General features: G+C 45.1%; 1 pseudogene; it reads right to left on the bottom strand.

The window, feature by feature from the left end:
• Positions 1-9,746: 9,746 nt before the first annotated feature.
• Positions 9,747-12,054, bottom strand: LOC144143437 (uncharacterized; annotated as a pseudogene).
• Between the last annotated feature and the right edge of the window lie 5,695 nt (positions 12,055-17,749).

Below are 17,749 nucleotides of genomic sequence, written 5' to 3'. Positions count from 1 at the left end.
TATCCAGCTTTAATGATCTTATTGTCGCTGTTAAACGTGTTAATATGACCGTGAAGGTTGCTCAAAAATTTAGCAGGAGAGTCTGGTGCGCGATGCACGGCAAAAAGTAACACAGACCACTCCCGCAGGAAAGCTTCAAGACGATGCCTTCGTGATCGTCAATCTGACACACAAGCTAGGCTGATGTGCTACATTTAACCAAAACATCAATTAACGCCTTGGTTAGACGGAAAAAAGAAAGAAAGACGGGTATTGTCTGCGACACGTACATCGCGCAGGGATATATATTCAAGCGCTGTCTGTGTGCGTATACTGACCCAATTTCTGGAAAATTGACTGCTTTGTTATTCAAGGATCAAGATGCGTCCGGTAACTAATCGCGGGGCAACTAACAGTTGTTGAAGGCCCGAATAATAATATTATTACATTTAATGTTTCCAGTCGTGCGTAGCACCAAATGTTTTTTTCTTGCTAAACTGCTTGCGTAAGCATGGTTCTAAACACGAGCTTGACAATTAGGCTACATGCGCTCATAACTAAGTCAATTCTCAGACAATTTATTTTCTTTCATTGCCAGATATAAAATTTTAGACCTCCCGGTATTTGACTCCGAATTTTTTTGCTTAAAGGGACACTGAAGTGATTTTGTCAAATTTCTGTTTGTGTCTGTATTGCATAGACCGGCTCAAATAAACATACTTTCGATCGTTTATCCAGGCCCTCAAGCAGTGTTTAATTTGTAAAGGTGGAAAGAAGAAAGTACCATGCGCTGTCTACGGCGGCCTCAACTACGGCAGTGACGCGAAATCGACATGAAATGTGATTGGGTCATATCTAAGTTGTAAAAGTTTTTAAGAGTATTTTAAAAAAAATAGAAAACATTCCCTAACCTAACAAAGTAAAGTTTTTAAGAGTATTTTAAAAAAAATAGAAAACATTCCCTAACCTAACAAAGTATTATTTAAAAAAAAAACAGCTCTACCGGGATTCGAACCTGCATTCGTACGCCACCACACCTGCTGCCTTAAACCGTTAGACCACGAAGACAGCTTTGTGGAAGTAATTAGATAGTACAGTATATTAAGGTGAGGATTACCCTTTTATGACGTCTGCGCTGCGCATTTATCGGAATGCAATATTCCGAGCTGAGTAGCTCAGTATTTCTTGGACAAGGCTTGTGCAGCAACCTTTCCCCTAGCCCCCACACGAACAGCTTATCACCAGCGACTGGGATCCTTGGCTTGGAAAGTGATCGAAAAAGTGCGGTCGTGCTGCAGACTTGTCTGCTAGTTTACCCTGCGCAAAAAAGTGCTTCTCATACATTAATTTTACGCTTTACAATAAAGGCTTCGGCTTATTTTGTTTCCTCATTAACTCAGGCAAGCTTTATCCTTCGGTGTTCTGCAAGCGTACGATTTTTTTGAACAAGCATATGCAGCTTACAACTCCAGTGAAGCGAAGTCAGCGAAGCGTCATAACGTCAAGTTATTTTGACCTCATGTACTTTACTAACCTTAATACGCTCTAACAAAATGGAGCGACATTCATCAGGGCGCAAGTTTTGTTGGGGCTCAGTTCTCACGTTTCGCGATCGACTCCCGAGTCCTGACGACCTGCCGGCGGTAGGGTACGGCGGTTCGGCCTGTTGGCGATCGCCGCGCTGTCGGCGCAGTGAAGCCAATCCTTCGACCATTGCCCGTCACAGGAAACGTCGTAAGAAATCGGCTAGGAGGATGCAGAAAGGAGAGCAGCACTTTCGAAATGATTTCTCTACTAAATAAATTCGCGTAAACGCACCCAGAGTGGTCGAAACATGCCCTATGGACTCCAAGCTTTAATCTGCACAAAAAAGCTCGCAATGTTTACAAATTACTTCAGTGTCCCATCAAAGAATGATTAATTATCAGTTCCTTATAATACCGGTCACATTTTTCTCAACCATTATTGACCCCTACCAAGTTTACAACCTGAGTACAATATCGCTTTGCGGCTCGATGATCAAATTGTTTTTAAAAAGAGATATACTTAATCAGTTCACCATTAGAAAAGTTGTGTTCGTTAGTCTTTTCCGCAAATAAACGTTTGTTTAAAGGAAGTGTCTAGCGTTCCCTCCAGACAGAACTAAAGTGAGCAGAGTGTGGAGTTCCGTTCAGACGGGCCGAAAACAGCCACATACTTCTGATCGGACGCCGTTACCGTCCTGGCTTTTGACAATGCCTCCTTAAAAAACTGCTTTTGGTATTCAGCTAACGCTTCCGGTTTTGGACGTTAAGGTCTCGGGTTCAAGTCTTGCACACTCCTTTCTTCTCCTTCTTCTTTTTTTTTGTGCCGTGGCTAGCGTTCTGTGATAACTTTACTTCACGCAGCTGGCTTTACAATTCCGTTTTCAAACAAGAAGTCGTATCTTCTATCTTTCCAGCCTGGCCCAGGAAATGAGAGGGGCGAGGGGAACCTTTCCAAAGCCATCTAGATAAAAATAATGCCGCAGTCATTATAGTTGGGTAAACCAGATACTCTAGGCTACTGCTGATCAAGGTTTTAAAAAAATGCCACTTCAGTAACGTGCAACCTGCGAATCGCTAAAGAAAGAAAGCAAAGGATGTAATCCGAAGACTTCCACCTATCTGAAAGGCATTGGTCTTTCCCGGGGGCTCTGCCGAGTGGGTTTGCGCTCGCATGGCTTAGTCTGGGTGGCCAGCCATGCAGTTACATTTATGTTCTGTTAAATGCTGAGTAAAAACCACCAAATGCTAAGAAAAGTAACTTTTTACCCAACCCTGTTATAACAATTATAACAATGACTTTTTGGTGGCACTTCAATATTGTTATAAGTGGGTTAGACTGTAATTATTTAGAGTATTAAAGACGATAGTCTTTCTTGGGCTACTTAAACCCAGAAATTTTGGTCTGTCTGTATGTCTGTCTGTCCGTCTGTCTGTCTGTGACTCGATTCAGCCACCCGGCCAAAGCAAAACAATGCCTGCGCAATAGTCTTATATAGTCACAGCTAAATCTACCCGTCTATGTCCGGTGTAAAGTTCATACTTGTCAACATTGTTTAAGAAGAACAAGACATTACGCAAATATGAGACAACAAATCAATACAGAAGTGATATTTGCAGTGTTCCTTTATAAAAATTCAAACATGCTTGAGTTTTGCGAAATTAAATACTTCATCAACTGCAGAAAAAGAATTCACTCCGCCGTCGGCTGCTGTCGCCCGCGCCACTATTGGCGGTGAGCGCGACCACGGGCGGCGCTGCGAAGCGCGCCTCCGTGACGTCGGTTTAGGGACTCTCGCGTTTGTCGTCTGCTTCACACGGGCTCGCTCCCCCTGCTGTTTCTTCGCGCTCAGTTGACGTCTGATTTGTTCGCATCAGATTTTGCGTGTGCGTAGCTTTTTATCACAATAAAACATTTTAAATCGCATACAGCAGCTGAAGGCGCTATTTAAAGTATAATTTTTGATACCGCTGCGAAAGAAACATTGCCGGCGCCACCCCAGTTTTTGCGACGCCGGCCCTGTGCGGAGCGCGAAGAGTCGGAGTAAGCGTCAGCTTCAGTGTTCAGAAATCTTTAGAACAAAGGGAGCCGCCAGCTGCTAATAACCGATAGCAGCGAAAATGCAAGACCAAAACAAATTCCAGGCCTTCGCGGCTGTCAGATTTGGCAGAAAGCGTTACGATTCCCGGTAATCATATGTAAGGAAAAAGGGTTTGCAACCTCGCTGAACGATCGAAAGTATTATATCACATCCCTGTACGTCGTAATAGCTTGAAAGCATGCCACATGCACTATCGGCCGCAAAAACTGTAGGTTGAGTTACAAGTAACCGACTGCGTGTATAGGTGTGTGCTGCTTTTATACCAGGCTTCTAACCAGTATGGGGGTTTATTGAGCAAAACGAGTAAGGTCTACGGGAAAGACAGAGTAACACTATGTTTGTTCATACCTGGAGGGAAATTCGGTACATTTCCCACAGCCTTATCTCCCCAATATTCAGATATGCGTCATAGGAAAACTGCGCTGAAAAGGAGGAGGGGGAGGAGGAGAAAATTTTATTTATTAGTAAAATCGAACTGATTAATTGGCCGGGTCCTCAGTCCAGGGTAAGAGACTAAGAGTAATTTTCTTCGATGCACAGAACGTACGTGATCCCGAGTAGACTAGGATTTGTCCTTTACGCCTGCAAGGGGTGGCAACCAATAAAGGGCTGTTCGGAAATATTAATCGGTTTCGATTCTGGTAATATAGGCACGTATACTATTTATTGCGTTCGTTAGCTAGTATATCGCACCTTCAACACCGTAATCATGTCATAATTGTTATGATAACGATGGTTACGGTAGAAATTCGGAGCACAAAAGCCGCCTTCGAGTACTCTGGACAACGTACGCTGCCTGGAGCGCGATCACGGCGGAGTAGCACACACCTTGTCATTGTATTTGCGTGTGCAACGCACGCTACAGACAGCACCCTCGTGCACGCAGCCATAACGAAAACCAATTTGTAAAGCAGGGAATGTATGCCCTACAGCCTGAAGAAAATATCCACACGATCTTTGTAAGCCTCCCAAACACCCCCAAACCTACTGATAAGACGTTTGTGACGGTGCGGAAAAATTGATGCGTCGGGCACAGTAAAAACAACCTGATGCAAGTCTACAACGAAATAAAGAAAGAAAGAAAGAAAATAGCCGCTTTATTTCCTGCTTGCAATGCGCGTGTAGGGGCCCTCTGCTTGGCACGTAGCATTAGACTGTTCAGTCTTCATGAGAGTATCCCAAAAATACTGTATGAAAGCCTACGCATTTTGAATACTTGTGAGGAGCTCTGAGTGCTGAACCTCGCGTACAGTCAAACCCGTTTATAGCTAACTACAATATGCACCGTGATTAGTTCGATATATCCAATAGTTCGATATAGCCGAACCCGCCTATAACGAGCTTAGTGTTACAAGTTCGCATTGCGAGGGAGCCCCCCCCCCCCCTTCCCTAACTCCACCATCCCCGCATGCAGAAACGAACACAGTAAAGTAGCCAGTAACCATACCCAAAATAATAAATTTAGTGCAATTAATACAGCTACTTTTCGCCTTAACTTCCTACTTTGCAAAAAAGAAGCGGTGATTTTTTTTAATTTAGTTTTCGCGGCTACAACTAGCATGGCATTCTCTATACGAAACATTGTTTGCAGCAGTTCGAGTCCGCGTTCTCCAAAATCGAAGAAGCATTGGCGGAGCACATCGACTGCCGAAAGCGCTCCATAATAAGCATCGGACGGCTTTCACTCGCGACATCATCGGCAACGTTGGCGAGCTCTTGCCACAGTTCACCGATGCTGCTTTCTTGGTCCGGACTCACTGACTGGGCGGGTTCCGTCGTAAGTCCCACACGTCGGAAATAGTTACGGAAAGTGTCGGCCGTCACGTCGCTCCGTGCAAGGCGCAATTTCCCACTCGCGGCTCTTGCTCCGTGGTCGCGGCCAATCCACATCTCAATCGCCGCTCCGAGACCATGCATTTTGGTGGCCATTCTAGGCGCGCAGAGTTCGATATATCAGATGTGAACTTCGCTATAAGGAATATGTTTCCCATGTATTTCCGTAACTGAAATATTTTTGTTCGATATATAGCATAATTTGCTCTATCCGGGTTCGTTATAGCCGGGTTTGACTGTATAAGCTAGAAAGGACAAGTTACACACGATCTTCTGACCGATGCTGTTACGAAAGTTGTTCTCTCTCTCTCTCTCTCTCTCTCTCTCTCTCTCTCTCTCTCTCTCCTAGTGTGTTGCAAACTTGTGGTGGATACAGCTTGAAATTATTCAGATGTGTCAGAAGCTAGTAAAAATACCCGAATTACTAGAAATGCGCTTAGCACCAAAGCGGGCGATTTCTAGCGCAGGCGCTGCTGCCCCTCACAAGCGGGGTGTAGCAGACGACAGCGGAGCGAGTCCCTAAGCTGACGTCAGAGCCAGGGGGCGCCACTCAAACATCTCACCGCCAATAGCTTCTGGCGCCATTTTAAGAAATCAACCGGCAACAGTTACGCAAGGTTCCACTAGATAGGTTCCACGTTCTGCTTGCAACGCACGTGGAGTAGGGAAACGCGGTTCTATAAACGTTGAAGTAGGGTGCCTCGATTAACTCGCGTCTTCGCCGTACGGCAGCATTCGCATCGAGACAGGCGGTTTGGAGCAGTGGAACGCGGGAAATTTAAAATGACTTAAGCAAACCTTTGGCGTCTTTACCTTGGGAGGAGCGCGACGCAAGAGGAACAACATGAGAGGTGAGCGGTAAAGCGAAGGGAGGCATTTACTTCGCAAAATCCGATAAAGACTATCGTCTTTTGACGGTATTTGCAACGAAAGGAGCAGATACGCGGCCAATTTTTTTCAGGTCGAAGGCACAGTACATACGTGCAGCCCTGGCGATTATATTTTTAATGCAACTGGCATTTGTGGCCTACTCCCTGCCTTCTCTGCGGTATGTCTGTTCTTTTCTAGCCTCTTACATCGAGCCATCTATGCGAGTGAAGCCTCAGCAAAAGTGGCCAGGAGGAGGTGGCAGGGAGGGTGGACATAGTGGATAGAGGGTGGTGTATGGCTACATGGAAAGGTGAAGCTCGATATGTACACGCACCCAACCGCAATTCCATGCAGCCTGCTTGGCAACCGCAATAGGGGGTTTTTGAGAACACTGAGGCTAATGCGCAACGTGATGTAAAATTACCGATCAAAAGAAGAATATGTGGGAGGGAGACAGCCGCATTAAACCGTACACTATTCCCCAGTTCTCTTTCCCCCCCCCCCCCCCCCCCCCACATGCGCTGTCTGCAGCTGCAGAGCGACAGTGTGCTCCGACCGGATCGGCAAATATTGCTGAACATAATCTATTCCCAGAAAGTTATCACGTGGTGGGGTCTGATATGCAAGAAATAAAACTCCAAATAATGAGAGGTGCCACGATTCTCCATTGATGCACGTTGATAAAGGTAGCAGCAAAAACAGGGTGTTCTAAGCCATAAGTTATTAATGCTGTATTGCTCGTTTCACTTGACTCCTTTTTTAACATGCTCTTTCTTGTGATCGCAAAGTATGAGCTCGAGGAATTCGCTTGTTTTAACGACCAAGAGGGGCTTTGTGCATTCTGATGCACTCGGCAGTGCGATTACACGTACCGCCGCTCACTGATTAAATTTTCTTGGGTTTGGCAGTGTACTTATAAATATTTGGATTTCAGATTGCAAAAAATACTAAAGTAACAACTGTACCATCAGTGTAGTTGCGAACTCAACCTTCACCTCAGAAATCCCAAACACTATAGAAATCGGCGGTAAGGTACTCCCACAATCATGACTGTATCAGGTGCTTGTATACTGTGCCAACGTCACTTGTAACTGGCTGTTCAAGTGCAATAGCACAAACAGTGATTGACATTCCCAGTGTTTTCTTATACATTTATTTGTACCTTCAAGTAAATACATACATGTCCATTTGTTGACCTGTGTAGTATTTAATGCAGCTATTTTTCAAATTTACCCCAATGTGTGGACACTTTTATAATCTTAAAAATTTGTGGGGTTTAAAACGCACCGAAGATGTATGAGGTGCGCCGTAGTGGACTGTGGCGGATTAATTTAGACCACCTGGCGATCTTTAACGTGCGCTGAAATCTCGACACATGGGCGTTTTTGCTTTTTGCCTCCATCTGAAAACCAGGAGGCTTTTATAAAAGGATGCAGAATTAGACTCTCCATGAAAGGTATTGCTGCATGCCGTTTAGACCAATCAAGTTGTAACTCTCACTCCAAATAATTACTTCAGCTGCTCTTGAACAACTTGCACTGTCATAAAACAAATGCACTCCTACTTCTGAAAAGCCAGGAGGAAGAAAGGGCAAATGGCCTGTTTTCTACGATTTCTGCGCACGAATTCATCCTTCATCCAGCAGCCATGCTTCAACTGAATAAGATAGTTAAAGCGCTGCTAGGCTCTATGGAAAGAATGTTGTCTTTGGGAGGTGTGACATAAATAGCTAGCATGCATTACAAATGTGAAAGCTACTCAAGCGCCAGTCTATTTGGTTGGCAGCTGGTGGTGTTTTCTCGCAGTAGCACCATAATGGTGCTATCTCTATACCCACAGAAACAAAGGGAAATGCAAATTTAAATTCAGTTTATTTTGCATTTTTTCTATAGATGAAAATACAGGGAAAAGGGGCACAAAGATATGTTAGCTACTGACAGGGTTTTATTCGTCTTTAAAAGGCAGCGAGTGCAAACAGCTGATGATTAACAGTTGGCCCAACGACAAAGAAAAGTGCACAAACAAGGCCCAGAGTGTACAACAGGACACCCGTACTTGTCAAAACACAGTACGCTATGCTGCGAACCCACATAAATATTCAACACCACTACAGGAAAACGAAAGAACGAGAACATGTCAAAAATACAAAAAAATATGAAAGCAACTGGAGCTAATATAACTGTATAACAGAAAAACAGTACTTGTCAAATCACAGTATGCTATGCTGCAAACTTACATAATTATTCAACTCCACTGCAGGAAAACAAAAGAACGAGAACATGTCAAGGATACAAAAAAATATATATATATGAAAGCAGTATGTAGCTCATAACTGTACAACAGGAAAACCGTACTTGAATAATCACAGTAACTTCGCTGCAAACTCATAGTTATTCATCACTGCAAAACGAGACGAGAACATTTCGAGGATACAAAAAAAAAACAGAAAAAAACATGACAGCAGTATGCAGCTTATAAAGGTGAACTCTTGATTTCTAAGCTAACAAAACATTTTTGTAGTTCAGTTCAGCAAACAATAAGTCTACTGATCTCAGCAAAGGGTGACTAATAGTCCCACCAAAGATACAAATGATGAACGTCTATTGGTGGTTGGTGCGCGGGAGACGTCAGTGAGGAACTTGAAGGTGCGAGCGACTAAGGCCTTGAAGGAAACGAGAAAGCCGACTCCCTAGCAAGACAAATCAACAGCCGCAGAGAAACGGACCACTCTTACACCCTCCCTCCCTTCATGTCGCTTAATGAAAGCCTATTCGCACAAAGACAAGCGAGACAGACCATACCCGAAACCGCTTCACATGTTAGATATATATGCGGATGAAGCAAGAAACCTAACATATATAGTATTGAAGAAAATTAATACAAAATTTCAGGACGCTTACAGGAACCCTGCAACACTATTTTCGACTTTTCCCTAAATCTGAAATGCTTTCAGAACATGTTGAATAACCGAATCCAGTACTAGAGAAGGGAGTCCCAAAGTACCTCAGCCAAAAATTACTGCTATAAACCCATCCGATAACTTACAAACTTGCTCAAAAGATTTTTCTCTCTTTCCCGGCCTTGGTCTTGTTTGCGCGCTATAATTATGTAATTCGAGCGATGCCTCAGCTATTGGCCAGCTTCCTTTCAGTTGCAGCAATAAACACATTCGAAAGCCACTTTATCGAAAATCGCAACAAAAGCAAGGCAGAAACAGGGAGGCGTATCTACTGCGACGAACAAATCACTCTGTGCTGCTCTGTTCTGGCGATAACAATAGCTTTCACAGTGCTTCCAGGCATACCCGCCATGGTGTCTCAGTGGCTGAGGCGTTGTGCTGCCAAGCTGAAGGTCGCGGCTTCGATCCCGGCCGTGGCCGCCGCTTTTCTGAGGGGGGCAAAAAACAAAAACGCCCATGTGTCGAGATTTCGGTGCACGTTAAAGATCCCAAGGTGGTCGAAATTAATCCATAGCCCTCCACTACGGCGCACCTCATAGCCCAGGTGTAGCTTTGGCGCGTGAAACCCCAAATTTCAATTTGCTTCCAGGCATGAAGGAACGAGTGAAAGCATTTACCAGAAGTCTTGCAGAGTCCCTTTAAGCTTCACCTTTAAGCATAGAACATGAAGGCCCGAAACTGAGGCATTACCAGGTCTTAACATAGTGCACACCGATTCATGAGCATACAGAATGAAGGATTGGCAAGCAGGCATAGGCATTACCACGAGGGTACAGGAAGCACTTAGCCTTGATGTCGCTAAGCTTGTATACAACACTGTGTGAAGATAAACTGCGCACCATCACCACACCAAGCAAACTTCACCGGCACGGGTAAGTGTACAGGTCTTGCACAACGCGGAAGTGCCGCCCAACAATATACAGTTTTGTGTCATGGCTCAGAATGTTGTCCACAACAACATACTCATCTGTGGTGAGCAGCACACAGTTGTCCCCTTGAGCAGTCTTGACTGTGTGCCCATGAAAAACAACCTCGGAAAACTGCCTTGCATTTATGAAAGCTGCTGGAACGGGGCCTTGCATGTGCTCACGAAAAACGGTTCTCTCAACGTTTGCTTGCCTGCTTTTGCACTTCTCTAGCTCACTCCGCCGCTTGAACACTTGGGTCAGCGGCTTGTTGCCCGAACGAACTTTTCTTTTCAAAATTCCCAAATAATTTTCGAAGGGGAAGCTTGAAAAGGAATCGAGAGGCCCAAAGGCTCGGATATCTTGGGCAGGTGAATGAGCCCATGCACATTGTACACGTGCACCCCTACTCCATAAAGCTGCTTTGAAGCTGCCTTTTCAACGAAATACTTCAGCAGTTGGTCAGCATATGACAGAAGGTGCTCTGGGCAGTCCCTCATGCAAAGTATACGAATGGCAACATGAAAGGTCATGAAGTGGTTGTACGACTCCTCAGACAACACTCCCTTCAGTACCGACGGACATGCATAAAGAAGAAACAGCCTTGCTTCTGTGGCCTTCCACTTCTCCCCCACATGCAGTGTTCTGAGCTTTCTGCTGAAGTCACATGGAGTGTATGGGTACAGCAGAGCGATTCTGTCACTTATCATGTTTATGTGGGTGTCTGATCGCCGCACAGTCAACGGCCCGGAAGCCCAGTACTTTACAAACCTTCTTACCACATCGAGCAGCACGAGGTGCATGTAGTCAATTGGGAACTGGGTGACCATACCCAATCCCAGTAGTTCGAATGGAGAGTCCCCAGTGTGGTGCTGCTCCTGCAGTCGAGCGACAAATGAGGCATCGTCTCGAAGAGGTGCCTGGGTGTCGGGAAATGTCAACTTGTTCTCCCATTGACCCTTCTGCGTGCACTTGTCACAGCCATAGTAGGCAGAATGGCCTTTGGTGCACTTAACAAACACTCTGGCTGGGTAGTCGCACACAACCGCTCGCACGACCACTTGCCACTTCTTTCCCAGGTATTCGACACCTTCATTCAGTGTTTCTTGCATTTCTTGAACAAACTCGTCAAGATAGCAGGTAATGTTGGTTGGCTTCTTCTTCGCACTGAACACTCCAATGGGGAATGGTCCGCCATCTCTAGTCTCACTCACCACTGCTAGGATTGGCCAGAGCTGCTGGTTGGAGTCGTGAAAAAGGGGTAGGCCATCAACATTCAAAGTTAAATGTAAAACATCTCCGTCAGGCACGAGCAAACCTGAGGATAGGCACTTGGTCAGTGCTGGCTTCAAGCCAAAATGCACGTATTCCCCATTGGCTAACTGCCGAATAGGGCATACCCTCGGTGTTTCCAGAAGCGTCCTGGCGTCAGTAGGGCGGTCTGGATCTTTCTCCTTCAGGATTCGGAGCAATGCATTAAGCGCTGCGTGCGAAATGTTGTGCGACGATGCCCAACGGCGCAGCCTGTACGACAGGCTCGTCTTAGTGTAATCGAGAGAATCACGCTTTTCGGCGGAGCTATCTTCCGATATGTCCTCGTCTTCGGATGTATCCCCGTCCACGGATGACATGTCATCCACGCAAGGCAACGCTGTTGGGTTGTGCGGAGCCTGCGGTGCTGCAACACACTCAAATACATGCACTTCATCTCCCTGAGCACTTTCAGGGCGGTAGCCACCCGAGTCATGTTCGTGGTCAAGGCCAGAGACTGATCCGGACCGGACGTAGGGCCGATGAATGTCTCTCAACTGGCTGGCGGCACGCGCTTTGGCCCATCGCAGCTCCCGTCGCCGTTCGCTCCGATAGTCGCTGGCTCGAAGCATTGGAGCTCGAAGACACACGAAGTTCACAGCTGAGGTTCAGGCAATGATTTATCCTTACCAAAATCGTCGTTCAAGTCACGGTTCAACAGTACACGTGTACACGAGCGACACGGAAGTCCCGAGGCCTGACACATGACAGACGTGAGCTCCCGCTTTGCTCACGCATCGGAGGCGATGGCTCACGAAACTCACGAAAGAGCAACAGCGCTGACTAAATTTAACTTTACACTGTACACGATAAGCGACACGGAAGATCGGAGGCCTGGCACGTACAAACAGAAAAAATACGCTTGTCAGGCGTGAGCTCGCCATCATAGAGTTTCATACAAATAACTAAAGGGGAAACTGGCGCTAGTGTCAACGGGAACATGGCAGCGGCGCTTACGCTTCAATGGGAATGATGGGTGGTTTTGGAACCGGATTGCGTAGGATCAAAACGGGCTTATGGCTGCGCAAATTGTGTTTTTTGACAAAAAAGCTCTTACTGCCCGGTTCTCCGTTTACAAATTACATGGCGAACAAAAAAGTTAGTGACGAAAAACTGGTTTTGTACGAAATAAAACGGCGTGTTTAAATAAAAAGCAGACGCGGAGTCGAGAAGGTTTGTGGTACAGGTTTGCCATTTTTCGCCAATTACAGCAGGACACGGACTTCTTTAAAAACTACTTGTAAAAGTTTCGGCGCTGGTGGTTTGTAATAGTAAGAGAATTTTTGTGCTCATAAGAAAAAAGAAATCGATTACCTTTGGAGAACTTATATAGTGACATACATCAACCTGCGTTCCTATCAGCCGCCGGAGTTGCTGTTCTACGCAGTAGGAGCCGGCGTTCGCACGGAAGGTTTGGCTGTTCCAAGCGATTCGCAACCGTCGTCAGCTTCGACAATACATTGCTCTGCCGAATGAGAGCGCCGTAACTCCTAATTAGCAGACAACTTCGCCGCACAGAGCAGCGTCATTTGTTTTTTCGTGCTCGCTGTGCGGCAATGCATTGATAACCCACCCAATTCGCAACTCTGGTTGTAAACATTCCACTCAGGGCGGCGTCAGTGCACGCGAGGCATGCAGTTCAAGGAGAAACGTATTTTGATCACTCCTCCCAACAACCCGCCTAGGCAAATGCGTTCATGCAAATCCAAAACGAAAACCAAACTGCCTGCAATCCATAGTAAGTTTCAGGAGCCATCAAGCGCCAATCCGAATCCACAATTACCCATCACGCCCATTGAGGCGTACGATCGCAGTGCCAGTTTCCCCTCTAGTTATATTGTAAGAAACTCTATGCTCGCCATGGAAGAAGAGAAGAGATGCGCACGAAAGAGCAAGTGATGACGATGATGATGATGATTAAAGGCCTCCCATTTGAATCGGGGTGACGGCGTGCGCCATCTAGCCTATTTTAGTAGTTTGAATTAAATTTAGTCCCTCAACTCGGCTGTCTTTTTAATTCTGCCCTGCCGCTACCCCTGGCTGGGATGTTATTTTATCGACTTCCCTGCTTTTTGTCCACCAATTCTCTAGCCGCTGCTTAGTAATACCTACTGCTGACCAGTTAATGCTTCCATCGATTGCGAAGCCCAGTGCCTCATGAAGTAGGACTTTCTCCCCAATTCTATCCGGCTGAATCTTTTGGCATCCTATTACTATGTGGTCGATTGTTGCTTTATCCCTGTCACATACAACACATGTCTCATCCCGTGACGAATATTTGCTCATGTAAGTTCGAGTTCTCAAGCAACCAGCCCGCGCCTCAAAGAGCAACGCACTACCTTTATTGTTGTCATAAAAGTTCTGTTTCCGGATCTCTTTTTTGCTTGCTTTGTAGATTCCCAGCGATCCCTTCTTTCCCATCCTCTCTTTCCACATGAGCGTCTCTGTTTCCTTAACTTGCTTTTTAACTGCCCCCCCTTGTTTATTTGCCGCGGTCAAGTCGCCAGCTTTCGCGTCCTCTTCTGGAAACAGCGCCACAGCGCTGCTTCAGACTCGTTTCTTTTCTTTTTTTTTCTACCACATCTAAGCCAGTTCGATTAGTTCTAAATGATAGAAATTTAAAGCGGGGAAAATAAGTTTTAAAATAATGTGTACAGTATGAATTATCGAAACAGCAATTGATGAGACGAGCGCTGGTCCGTCAGGCTGCCGTTTTTGTTAGAGTCGCTTGTGATTGATGTGAGTTACTATATTTGCTTAAACTCGGTAGACGTGGCGAACGGCAGAACTGAAACGCCGCCCCCACTTCTGACACCATTATGTGTCCAGACAAGCAGCTGGGAAGGAAAGAGGCTTTATTGAACAACGCGCACGTATTGAGCAACGCGCACGCAAAGTCCTCCTGACCGCTCTGACGCAAGCACCTGCGTCAGGGAATCTGCTTTCGAGGGGACCTCAATGACATTTCTCTACACGAAACCCATCCACGAAGCACTAAGGTTTCTCTGAACCTGCCCCTGTCCGACCATACAGGTCTGTTTACGGGAATGTTTTGGCACGTGGGCAGCTTCAGGAACAGCATGTCGCGCAACAAGGGCGCTGTTAACGTTTCTTTGGGACGCTACACTCGACAGGCCACTGCAAATACTCGGTTATATGATCGTTCCGCCTGACCGAGCGTGTGCGCGCATTTCGTGTTTGGATATTTCCGCGAGTGTGAATTTTTCGCATCACCTTCACTCTCCTTTGGCGTAGCAACTCGGGCATATCTGGCTCATCTCACCGGTTCAATAAATAGTTTCCTCTCGCTCTCTGTACTTCTCTTTCATCGCTCTGCAAATGATTTTTCACATGCACAGCCGTGTTTAAGGCTTCCCTACGCAAAAACAAAACCAAATTTACACGTGTGTCAGCCGCTTCAGTAGCATTGTGAGATGATGAGATAAACTCAAAACCAATTTTCAGCCTAGATGCAATATGCAAATTTAATTACCACGGAGACATACATTTTGTTGTGCAGTGTTTTGATTCCCTTGCATCGGCGACGGGGCCTTTTGTGTGTACACATCCAACTCGTACAAATAATTGATACTAGGGCTCCGTTTTTGTCTGTGCCTTTACAGTTGTCTAGTTTTCTGTGTGTTTTACTAGGGGTTTAAAAGTAACTATCAAACTCATCCTGGCTTAGCGAACAGTTGCAACCACGTGTTGTACCACCTCAGGCGATGGAACATTGCACCCATGGTGCACATCATTGTATCATTCCGCGACGAAAACACAGATGCAACCAATCAGTTTAGCGGCAATGCGGCGCCTTTTTCGAACGTAAGTGCCGCTGGGAAAGTATTGCTTTTATTTTATTGCGTAATGGCTGCGTGTTATCAAAGTTTGCTCTAAATAGACGTAAACTTTACTTGAAATTTTATAATGATGCCCTAACTAGCAGTTAGCAGCGTATGTTGGTGACTATTTTGCCTTGCGCAGACCAGCAGGAGGCAGTGATAAGTGTACATGCTATGGCGGCTTCAGTGCACCACGAATCCCATTCTCTGTGCCATTCTCGCTTTTTCCGTCGACTGACATCGCGTCAGTTGTCTTCGCTGCTTTACGCTGCTCTAGTTGTCTTCGCTGAAGACTTGCCCAGCAAGAACATCGAATATCGAAGGTGTAAGTATTGACATTTACTCACTCGGGGTAGTCCAAAAACGGAGCGGGCGCAACTAGTTTTTTTTTTCTTTTTTTTTGCAGAATTTACAAACCGCTGTATACTTAACGCTGAAATTTTGCATGAGTGTCTCAATTTGTAGTCTTTGTGTAAAAAGACTATGCAGCAGCAGTGACCTAGTTTTTTAGCATTCTAGCATTTTGCATTGTAGCATCGCTAGCATTTTTAGCAAGTCTTCTTCTAAGGAAGAAGAGCTTGGTGTTTTTTTTTTTCTCTGGGCCTAAAGGTGAAGTCATAAAGAAATGAAACGCGAACAGAAAAATATGAGCCCGAACGCTCAAAAAGCGTGTTTCCTTTTCATCTAAGCCAATATATACAATGAATTAGTTATGATGACTAAGTCCGGTCTTAGGAGTCTCTAAATACACAAAGAGGCTGCCAATATTTGGTCTCCCCGAGCCATATTATTTGATTGTGCGTGTTCAGATTCATATTTGCGTGTTCGTGGTTCATTTGTCCATGATCCCAGAGGCTAAAACGTCGAACACGCTCCACGCTCTTTGTCTCTCAGCTCACGTTGAGAGCAGTGTGTCTTGATTTTTACCCAAACGGCAAAACCGCTTCCGCTCACTGTCACGCCCGCTTCACATGGTTAGAGCAGTATTTTTAGCCAACCGGCAATTCCGCTCATTGACTAGCCGGAGGCATTGTCACGTCCGTTTCACAACTCGCGGCGAGAACGGTATGTCTTGATTTTTTTTTACCCAATCGGTCAAACCGCTTCCATACACTGACTAGCCAAAGTCACTGTTAATGATTAATCACTATTATTAATTACAGATCACCAAACGTAACTCGTCAGCGATGGCTACGTCAGCCGTACCTGAAGTGAGCGGTAGCGCTTTAGCTGGTTGGGTAAAAACTGCGACACTGAAAATCGACGACACACCGTGAGTTCTGAAGCAGTGAACGCTAGCTATAAAAGCAAAAAAAAAATCGTACAAGTAGGGACAATCGAAGTGTGTAACCACAACACCAAAGATGGAGATTTTTATATATATATATATATATATATATATATATATATATATATATATATATATATATATATATATATATATATATATATAACGGGCAATACGGTTGCCTGTACTGTGAAGAGACCTCAAAATGCGACGTTCGTGATGAATTTGAGCCGAGGCAATCCAGCTGGTTGTCCAAATTAATTTCAAGAGATGGTCATTTATTGTTTTAACACCCTGCACTTAGTTCATTACGAATGACTTCGTGCTCTCTTCCACGAATAGCTGGCTGCACGTTTGGGTGACTTTTGGAAATGTAAACAATTTTTTAAGCATGCTGTGTTGACAGCGATATAAAAGCACCACTCTACACCAGCCTCTAAGAATAATAAGTATAATAAATTCAGTGATTGCATCGGAAAATGGGAGTTTGCGAAATTATGGAAAGGCTTTATGTGCCCTTTACCAAGAGCAACTTAAAATGTATCACTCCACACCAGGTTTGAAGAAGCGAAAAATATTCTGCAGCAATATCTAAAAAAATGTCTAGCCAGTAATAAAAAATTCAAAGTGGCGGGATTAGCCCATAGCTGCTGTAGGTAAGTTGTATGTGGTACCTTGAACCATCAAAACAGTTTCCCGATGCCCAAGTGTGTGTGCGGTGCATATAACATTTAAATTTTTTTATGTATGCGCCATAAGTGTGGCAGAATATATTTCAAGGTTTTTTTTTGTAAATTTATCAGTGGTTATGGGCTTAAATGAAATGCAGTGAGCAGATAAATGACAGCTCACAACTTGAGAGGGAAGCGGGGAATTGAGAGATAGGAATAAGTCTTTGAAAGTGGGTAATGATTAACAACCTGTGCCAAGTCTGTGTACTGTTGTGGCTAGTTTGTGTTTCCATGAGCTGCATACTAGGACGGAAGCGTATATAGTGCGAGAATACACAACGCTAATCAGACAGGCAAGTGAGTGCACGTGTGATTCGATCCTGAAATGCGTTTTCTTTTTGCTCTTGCCCGATGATGATCAGGGAGTGATGAACAAATAATGCCAATTAAAGTGGCCAGCGGCAGT

The sequence above is a fragment of the Haemaphysalis longicornis genome, unplaced genomic scaffold (genome assembly GCF_048455015.1).
Source record: "Haemaphysalis longicornis isolate Haplotype H1 unplaced genomic scaffold, Haemaphysalis longicornis Haplotype H1 scaffold_6, whole genome shotgun sequence".
NCBI lineage: Eukaryota > Metazoa > Arthropoda > Arachnida > Ixodida > Ixodidae > Haemaphysalis > Haemaphysalis longicornis.
The sequence above is the reverse complement of the archived record's forward strand: the minus strand, read 5'-3'. Positions and strand labels throughout refer to the sequence as shown.